Source organism: Takifugu rubripes, chromosome 21 (assembly GCF_901000725.2).
Source record: "Takifugu rubripes chromosome 21, fTakRub1.2, whole genome shotgun sequence".
Classification (NCBI taxonomy): Eukaryota; Metazoa; Chordata; class Actinopteri; order Tetraodontiformes; family Tetraodontidae; genus Takifugu; species Takifugu rubripes.
In genome coordinates this window covers 3,710,011-3,719,952 of record NC_042305.1, presented here as the reverse complement: position 1 = coordinate 3,719,952, position 9,942 = coordinate 3,710,011, and positions in this window count along the sequence as shown.

Sequence of the window (9,942 nt, the reverse complement as noted above, 5' to 3'; positions counted from 1 at the left end):
GCAGCATGACATCATCTCAGCGCAACACGGTATCCAATAGTTCTGTGTGTGATTATTCACTTCAGCAATAAAAAGAGACACCAGGAAGGTTTCGCATGGAAAATGGAGTCATCACATCTGAGCGATGGGTCTCTCTCGCTCATAATCCACCCACCTCTGCCCCATTTTGGTTCTCCAACACTGTGGAGTCTATCCTGGACTTCAGCCTCAGCCGGTCCTCACCCTCTCAACTCCTCCAGCTCCCACTGCTCCTGTCTGCTGATGTTTTCTCAGGCTTCTTTAAGACTCACTGGGAACAACCTCAACATTTCCACTCTGCAACATTTCTTCTGTAAATGTTCTTTCACCATTCAATCTGCTTCCGATTATTCCCAACAACCTGACTGGCTGCTCTGTCACACTCCCCACGGTTCAAGTGGACCATGGATGATTTGGCAGAAAGACGGTTGAACAAATGATAAAATACTATAAAGAACGTGGCCCAGTCGAGGTTTCTCCTCTTACATACATGAGCAGTGCCGACACTTTGAGCAGCAAAGCTGGGTGTCAAGTGTTTGAGTGATTGATACTCTAGCTTGGACAACACATGATCCAGCAGGCTATTCAAGTCTGCCTTTGATATTTTACGCTTCAATATGCTTGCATCATCCACACAGTCAAAGAGAGGTTCCTCCAAATGAACTAGCACAGTTCAGAAAGGGAATAAAACAATCCTTCACACCATCCTCAACAAGTTCATGGACAGGTCTGCAATCCTGTGCTGGTTCCTTTGAAAAGCAGATACCTCCCAGTCAATATGACTCCTCACCTCTGAATGTAACATTAGCGGCAATAGGAGTTTATTCAGAAGAAGGGTATGGATGAGAATAGGCAGGAAACATGTATTCTGTGAGCAAACCAAAGCAAAGATGCAGCCAAAAAACGGAACAATCGAATTAGCCGTATTCAAGCTTATCACTGACCATCACAGCATGCAGTAATCGTACGTGGAGGAAGAGGACATGAACTATCAGGTTGGTAATTCTTGAGGAAACTCAAATACGAGCAGCAAAGAGGCCTCTGGAAGGACCACAGATGAGGTAGTTCAGCAATAACAGATATCAACATAAATAAAAGTGAAGCCATTTGGATTGGGCCTGACACGCTTTGCTGGAGTCACGTTTACAGCTTGATGAAATCTGGATGTTTTCGGGCTCAAAAAAAGCGTTACGTATGAAATGTGACAGCGGTCGTGGTGTGAATGATGAAAACACGCTGTTTCCATCCAAGGATTTCCATCCTAAACTCTGAAACAGCTCAGCTGATGATAACGAGCGGTAAATCTGAACCTTGCTGAGTAAAAAAAGACAAAATGTAAAGTTTAATAGTCATCATAGCGTATAAAGTTGTGGTATATTCTGCTCATTTTTGCGCCTCTTTTACTCCCCCTTAAAACCTCACTAGTGAAAATCATCGGTCCAATCTCTCCTTATTTTTAAGACCCCAGAGAAAAACCACACAACCGTAAAAAGAATTTCATTTTCTTGTAGCCAAACCAAAACCAAAGAGGGCAAGAACCTGGTTAAAGTGTGTAAAATCTGATATTGGACGTGTTAGCGAAGGTTAGCCCTATACAATTATCCACAAGCTCCATTTTACATCCCCCCGTTTTTCTTTTGGATTCTTGCTGTGTTGGCATTTTCCAATGGCGCTGTTCTTTAACAAGCTCCTGTGCGATTTAGCGTGAAGAAATTCAAGCTGCTTTTCTGTATGTTTGAAGAAACGGAAAAGTTTACAGTGACTTAAACAAGAAGGTGAAGTACTTTGACCCATTTCTACTTTACTCTCATTCTTCCAAAATGACATCATACAGGACAGCAGGCCAGGAAAGCAATAAACTCTGCCTCATTGGAGATGTCTTTTCCATCCGTTCACCAGCCTCATTGTTCAGCCTGCAGCTCAATCCCACAGGGAGTCTTCGGAGGGAGAATATTGTAGAAAAGTTACACAAGTGTACCGGACACGCGTGCATCTGTGTGGCCTCACACTCGTGTGAGTAAACGTTACTGCGTAACACAAATTGAGGTCTTTTTGTTTACGCTTCAGAAAGCTCTTTAACCAAATCCCTTAACCCGTCATTCCGGCAGCTGACGGCAGTAACAGGCCCTGCGGTGACCAATCCCAAAGGTGTGGAAGTCTGCCTGTTTGTTCTACTTTTGAACGTACTGTAACGACTTTGCTGCACAGGGGTGGGGATGGTTTAACTGCATGAAAAACCAGTGACGTGTCGCTGTTCTTGATCTGTTATAAATCACAGTAAAGCCTAAATGAAAAAATTAAATTCCGCCGTTGGAATTTTCCACATATCCAAAGCAGACATGGATCATCCAGTTGTCCTGCTTCCTCGGGGGGTTAGCATGAGGTTTTGGTAGATCTGGTAGATCACAGGACCAAAGCAAAGCTGCCTTCAGCCAGTATGTGTGTCATTTTACACTGAAACATGCTAATAGGGAGGATAAAGTCTGCTTTTCGTCACTCTGCAACGAGCCCTCGTCAAAACGCCTGGAACAAAAAGGTGGAAAATTCCAAAATGAAAATAAGGTGAGCAGGCAATGAACCGCAGCCGTGTAGAGGCGAAAGCAACCACGATCCAGAAAGTGCTGTTCCATCCCTCCAGAGTGTGTGTGTGTGGGGGGGAATATCCTTTTGTTACTGATTAGAGGATCCACGCTAGAGGCTTGGAGTCACATGACCTAACAAATACTATGAAAACAGGAAGTGACGTTAGATAATACAATGGGACGAATGAGACACGCAGATGGAAGCAAGCTTTGCTCAGGTACCTGCGAAGGGTTTCCTAGCTCATCCCAGGGTTACCAGGTGTCCAGAAGAGACTCCAGACTCCATCGGAACACGAACATCGAACGTACATTCAACACAAGGGGAATGATGCAAAGAGTGCAATGCGTTGAAGACGAACAGCGTCTACGTCATGCTGGAATTACAAGCACACAGATGCTCAAGAGCAATGTTGCCTGTCTGGGACATTTTAATGGAACTGACTATTCTGGCCAGTGGAAATAAAGTGAGTATTGGCAAAAACTGTCAAAACAAAATATTGGCCCCAATCAAATGGAAGCTCTGAAGGACGATGTTTGTTACGTAACTCTCGTTCAGTCATCTGCTGGTTTGTGCTTGCACGCTTATTTTTTTTAACATTGTTGTAAACGTACGTATTTATATACGTGCTATAGATTGCATGTGTAATACACATTGTTTTCTGCAGCTGCGGCCTCGGAGAAGTCAGTACGGTAAGTGCTGCATCAACAGTGAACAATAAAGCTTTTCTTGACAAACGTGACCTTCAGATTGTGGAAGGCAGCTCCCGATCAGGGTCTCTGGAAAAGACATTTGCCACATTTCTCCAGAGGCGAAGCTAACGTTACGAGACAGTTCAATCGACAGACACCTTGTTGTTCCAGAGACGCTGGCTGCCAGTTTTGGCGAAGGGAAAACTAATAAAATTGTTCATTTGATTGCTGTTGTTGGATGAATGTAACTTTTGACTAATTTCACCGGGCGTTTTACATCCCCGCATTAAGCCCGAGGCAGTGACTTCACGTTTAAAATGATCTGCCAAATGTGCAATTATCGTGATTACTGGAGGAAATTAAACGCTTGATTGTCTAAAAGCGGCCTCGCACGCATTCATCGGTAGGTAGGGAGACGCACGAGCCACGAGGCGGCCTTTCAAACCTTGCCTGGTCACCAATAACCTTCATATCTGCTCAGAATATTACTAAAACAACAAGCTGAAGTAATATTCTTCATAACTCTTAATGATAACATGGAAGAAGCTTAAAAAAGTAGGCTGAAAGGGTCAGAAATGTTTCCAAGGTGAGGTTCCAAAATAAACAGCTTACTGGTGTCCAGGGTAGCTAGCGTTGATCTGACCGAACAAGCCTGCAACCACTCAGGCCAAGTTATGAGCTCAGCTCTGTCCGCTGAGGGTATCCTTCGCTGAGAGGATGCTAAGTGTGCGCATGTGTTTGTTCAGGACCGCGGGGTTGTTAAACCTGTCTCGTTTGGTGATGTGGTCCAGGAAATTCCTCACCGCTCCACATAAGCTGTGTTTAGGTTATGGCTGTAAACACTTTGTAGCCAGATTTCTGGGTTAACGCTCCTGCACTCACTCACTGGAAGCAAAAAACCGGTGAGCTCGGTGAGGACGGGGAGGACTTATTGGAAATTACGAAACAGGGATTCCTGTAAAAAATTATTGGAGAAAGGAAATCGTGTTTGAGCTGGTTAGCTGACCCCTAGCATCACATTTGAGATGGTACCTGATACCCAAAACATTGCACCTTCAGGGTTGTGCTTTTTCCTGGTGAAATGATGGTTCATCTTTGGAGCCTTTCTGGAAAATATTTCACGGAGGTGGGCGAACATGCTGCAACAACGCTGTTAAAAGCGTTACCGTCCAGAGGACCTAAGCGTAGTCCTCTTCTATCCTCTTCCATCACGTTTTGCTCACCACAACTACCGCTTGGCCTTTATCCTATGCTGCTCTTTTTCCACTTCCCTCTGTGGGGGTAAGCGTAGCGGAGCAAGAGCAGAAGTCACCCAGGTCGCTGTTTACATAGACGCGCGCTTCCTTTTGGATCATTAAAAAGAATCTGATTTTTTATTTAACTTTTCTAACTCCATCATCCTCCTCCTGCCGGTAAAATGCTAACAGATGACAGCAGCATTTCACAAGGTCCCGCTACGCTGTGTGGTATATTTCCTGTGTTCATTGAAGATCTTCCTCTTCACACATGGGGAAGTAATCAAAGCGCGCACTCAAACGGTTCAAGTCGTCCTTCCTTTAAAGTAGATTGATTCCCGCCTGTTTTGGACATTAAGATAGTAAAAACCTTCCGGCAATTGATTGACTACTGTTTTGACAGAGGACAGCGTAAGATGTTATTTAAAAGCTGCTGTCCTTCCAAACGGGGGAAAAAAAACCAAAGTCTGTAGGGACAGTGAAAGGAAAATCTTACCTGTGCACTGGAATAAGATACAAAAGCCGTAACACAGCTCAAACTATAGTTCCCTTTACTATTCTAAAACCTGGCGGATGTATTCCTGATCCATGAAAATTGTCCCCCTGGTTTACAGGGGGAACTTCCTGAGTCATCCTTAACCCTTGTGATTAGTTATACCGGAATGTTAAGGTGGCCTTTGCACTGTCGTTGCCCTCAGCAGAGACTCAGGGGGGGGGTGGGGGGGTTGTGATGCAGCCATTAGTCACCACAAGGACACAACCTTGTCATGAGGGAAGGCTGAAGGCAGCAGCCGCTTGTCCTGGGAAAGCATCCTGATCAGACAAGACGAGAAGGCCATGTGTCCCGACCGCAAACCCCGAACGCAGTGTCTGGTGTCGACCCCCGCCCCCTCCCGCAAGCACCAGAGCGGAGTGCTGAGTGTTCGGAGGAGGCCGGTGGTTTTGGAAACTGACTTTACATGAAAGCTTTAGTTACATCTGTGGGTTACCCTGGGCGGAAGTGGCGTGTTGGAGCGCCTCAACGTGCGCGTCAGTTATTCGCTCTCTGACATGAGATGTTTACAGCGATGATTCGGACTAATGTACCGAGAAGAAAAGGGTAGAAAAGCCAAATGTGAGTGTCAAACCAACTTAAAGTACCCTCTATTTTACAGGAAGTGACATCCTCAATGCATTAATATGCAGCGTGACATTAATCTTGGACTGTATGAAGATAAATGAGGGGGTGGCGGTCCTGTGCACCAGTCGCACCATTAACCCCCCCCATTTGGAGTCAGGATCTGATCTGTCAATCAAAAACAGAAGACGCATGAAGAAACATCTCATCCAGTCCAAAACAAATCCCATCACGTTAATGTTTCCATGGCCTGATCCTGCAGGAATAAGACAAGATGCTGTTTTTCTTTCATTCCATCATAAACTAAACACACTTATTTAAGACTTCTTCCTCACAGCGCCACATCCAACGTTGGAGACACTCATGCACAATCAGCTACTTGGTTGTTATGGTGCGTTAATGTGACTCCCATCAAGTAGTAAAATGTGGATTTATCTCAGGGCCACGTCATATTAGCCACATGTTTTTATCGTAGTGGCCATAAATCGTCGCTTCAAACAAAATAAAAAGGTGCAATAAAAAAGGGAGACAGTGTTAACAATAAAAGCCAGGCCCAAATTCCACAATTATGAGAAGCACCGACTTGTTTTTCTTGAGGGGAAAATCATTGTTACATGATTTCAACACAACATTTCAGTTTGATCGTGTTGGACAGCGAACCAGAACATCACAAGCAGGAGTTGGAAAATGTCTTTTTTTTTTTCTTTTAAGACCGTATTTGCCTCAAGTATTGCTGGAAAATGCTTGGCAAATGTAGTCTATAATATAAATAAATGGGGAAAAAATAAGCAATCCTCAATTGCTACAAATATACCGTCAGCTAGCATTGCAAAAATAATAGGACCGGCACCAGCTTCTCCCAGAAACATGGCCGCACACACAATCTTCTCTTCTTTCTGCTGCCTCAGCTCTCATTGTTTCACTGTAATATCAGCAACTTTGCCCATATTTACCACTGTTGCTCAGCTGTTCACCCTTTGATTGGTCCCTAACAGCTTCTGATTGCACGATTTAATAGGATCTCTTCTGTTTCTCATACCACTGTGTGGTGTGAAATCTGGGGAAAAGTGGGTGAGAAACGGTTTCAAGGTTTTAAAGTTGATTCCTTTGACTCTACAAATGTTTCGTAATGAACCTCAGGCCAGTGAGGCCCAGCAGCGCACAACTCAGCGCACATATGCGTCTGTAATAAAACCCTGCGCTCCTCAAATCGACATGGTATCAATTAAAACCGCTGCAGAGGATCTTTCTTGACCATTTCTTGTTTCCATATTTTTAGTTACTGCTGACCTTGCTGTTTTTTATAAGGTACCGGAAACATCTGTTTTATCTTTCATTTCATTTACAACAAATTGCAGACGGCTTATTCAGCTTCTTCCACAAATAGATAAAAAGATAAGGCCTTTTAAAGATCAGTCTGTACAGTAAGTGTAATCAGAAAAGAGACAGAGATGTTCCAGATGTGTCTGTGTCTGAGTTGTAAAGACATGAAACAGTTACATTCAGGAAACATTACGCAAACTATTACTGCTAGTAGCATCGTACCATTGTGTGTTCTACACATGGCGTTACCTTTGGAGTGACTCAAAAGAACAAACTCTAACTAAGAAATGCAGCAGATTATCAATATTATTAGCTAGTAATTGCATCTCATGTTTATCATCTTGCAGAAGTTTCGCTGTGTTATTTTCTTTTTACAAATCCACAAATGAGATGACAGCTACAGTAACTGTTAGCATTTTGCTAAGCGTATGCAGCATTTATGGGACTGGAGCTCGCACCTAAAAGTGGACACACCTCAAAAGAGCTGTTCTAAGTGAATTTCAAGGGACTAAAGCCACGCGAGGATTGTGGTTTCAAGCACCATTTGATTTTTATGCTTTTATCCCAGAGTGTAAGAGTGAGTAGCTAAATCTGTCATCTGTTCAGGATGGTAGTAGTAGCTAATGGCATAAAATATAATATCCAATTAGTTATTGTGGGATTGCTCCTTGAAGATTTGAATAGTTTTGGTGAGTGTGGCCTGTGATGGATGGTGTACTGGTAACCAGACTGGAAACCAGATAGCTAATAAGCAGATTGTTGGACTGATTTGAATCTACTATGTGTAAACGTAGCCTGTTATTGTTATATTTGGGTTCAGAGGCTGTCCTGGTGTCCTCATTCTGGAAGAATTAAACTTATTAATGATGTAGGCTGAGCCTGTGCGCCTTTCTAATGCTTCCCCTGGCAGTTCTTTCCCCTTGATATATGTCATTGAAGGCAGCAGACCTGAACCATAACACACAGAAACGTTGTTCTCCACAGCCGAGCAGCCGAGCCCAGAACCATGAACGTGAACATGAGTTTATGTTAGACGGACATAACTGTGGCCTATTTAACATTCAATAGAAACGGATCTCTTCCACGATCTAATTGGCTCATAAGCACATTAACTTTAATGAACTTGAACATGAACTTGTGTGTATAAGCCACAGCTGGCCTTTGCCTGTTCACACAGCTGCCCATGAGCCGAAGGGATATTTGGAATTAAACCTAATTAAGCCTAATTAAACCTTTAACTTCAGCCACACACGCTTTCATTTGCGTGCACAAGCCTGCCTAACTACAAACCAGAGGTTTGGCTGCCGGCTGACAGTACAAACACATCAGACTGAATGTGTAATATCTCTTTTGTTGGGAATTCTTTGGAAATGTGCACGGCAAAAGTAGGTCAAATATGCTGTTGACATAATCCACAGAACCTTCAGAGAGAGCAAAGATGTCTGAAAGCTGGACACCACTACTGCCAGGTTCCTCTGTGTTTACCAGAAGAACTCTCACAGTTCTCTTCTCATGAGTGTACAGCAGACAATTAGATTACCACACACACACACACACACACACACACACACACACACACACACACACACACACACGCAACCGTAGCCTTTCACCAGCACATTAGATCACACATCATTATATTCTCTGGTTGTTCTAACATGGTGGAGGCTTTTATTTGTTGTTCTCTCCATGGAGCCCGAATCTCAGCACCTGCTAAGAGGCCTTTACCGACCGAGTGTGTTCCTTTTGGATTCTTTCCTAATGATGTAAAGATGGTTGTCTTGTAAAACATGTCTGGAAAACATACGGCGAAGCGTCACTGTTCATGACAAAGAGGTGCTGCAGCCCTGATCTGACCTTAAAGTGTGATATCAGGCCGTACGTGTGTGTACGATACTCGGCTGCTTTGTCGTTAGGTGCTCATGAAGACGTCTGCGGCTAAATGAAAGCGGCGAGGCTCGTTACAAACGTGGCCTGATGTTCCTCTGCAGCGCCGCCATTATTAGCAATGACTGTCAAGTCTCAAGGAAGCCCTAGTTTTTTTGGCGAGCTCACACGTTTCATATTTTGTGGTCTTAATGGTTTTTCTGCAACGTTTGGGGTGGGTGGGTTTGACAAAACCCCGAGCCAGACCCATTCTTTCCATTCAGATCATAAAACTCAGAATTTCCTTCCCAACACAAGTCCTTCTGGGACTACTTAGCATGCCCAAGGAGTTCTGCTCAACAGTGGGGAGAGATTATTAAAAAACACCTCTTTCCACACTAATTCACAGGGGAAATGTATATGTGTGTGTGTGTGTGTGTGTGTGTGTGTGTGTGTGTGTGTGTGTGTGTTTGCAGGTCACAGGTAGTCCAGACCAAACTGTACATTTGGAGGTTAAAGTAGTGACTCTTAATTGACCATGGGTGTAAACGAGTGTATGGCTGTCTGGCTCTATATGTTAGCCCAGCGTCGCTAACAGGCGGTAGTTCGGTCTGTTTTCTGGTTCAAGCATTGGATACAGATCAAAACCTGGATTAGAAACTAGAAGCAGAAGAGTTGCTGGCACATTTTGAGGCTGAAGGCAGCTGGGATGGACCCCAGCGCCTTGCTGTGACCCCGTTAATGGATAAACCCATAGAGAATGGACGGATCCCAACTAAAGCGGACATGTCGAAGGAAAGTCTCAAGAACTATCATGACACTGCAATATATAGCATTTTAAAATTGACTTCACAGCTGCTTTCCCCCTGTCCATCATAGACACACAACCAGCAGCAAAAAGGATCGCCGGGGACGACCGGGTCGACACGGGTCACCCCGAACCATCCATCACTGCTGGCAGACAGAGTGACATTCTGCCCTTGTACAGATCCACGCTGAAACAAAGGTCACTGTCGTGACCTCACACGGTAGGACTCCCACAGCCCCCCCAAAAAACGCATGAGACTTAGATTTAACATTGAATATGATTTGACACCGATGATTCAGAGAA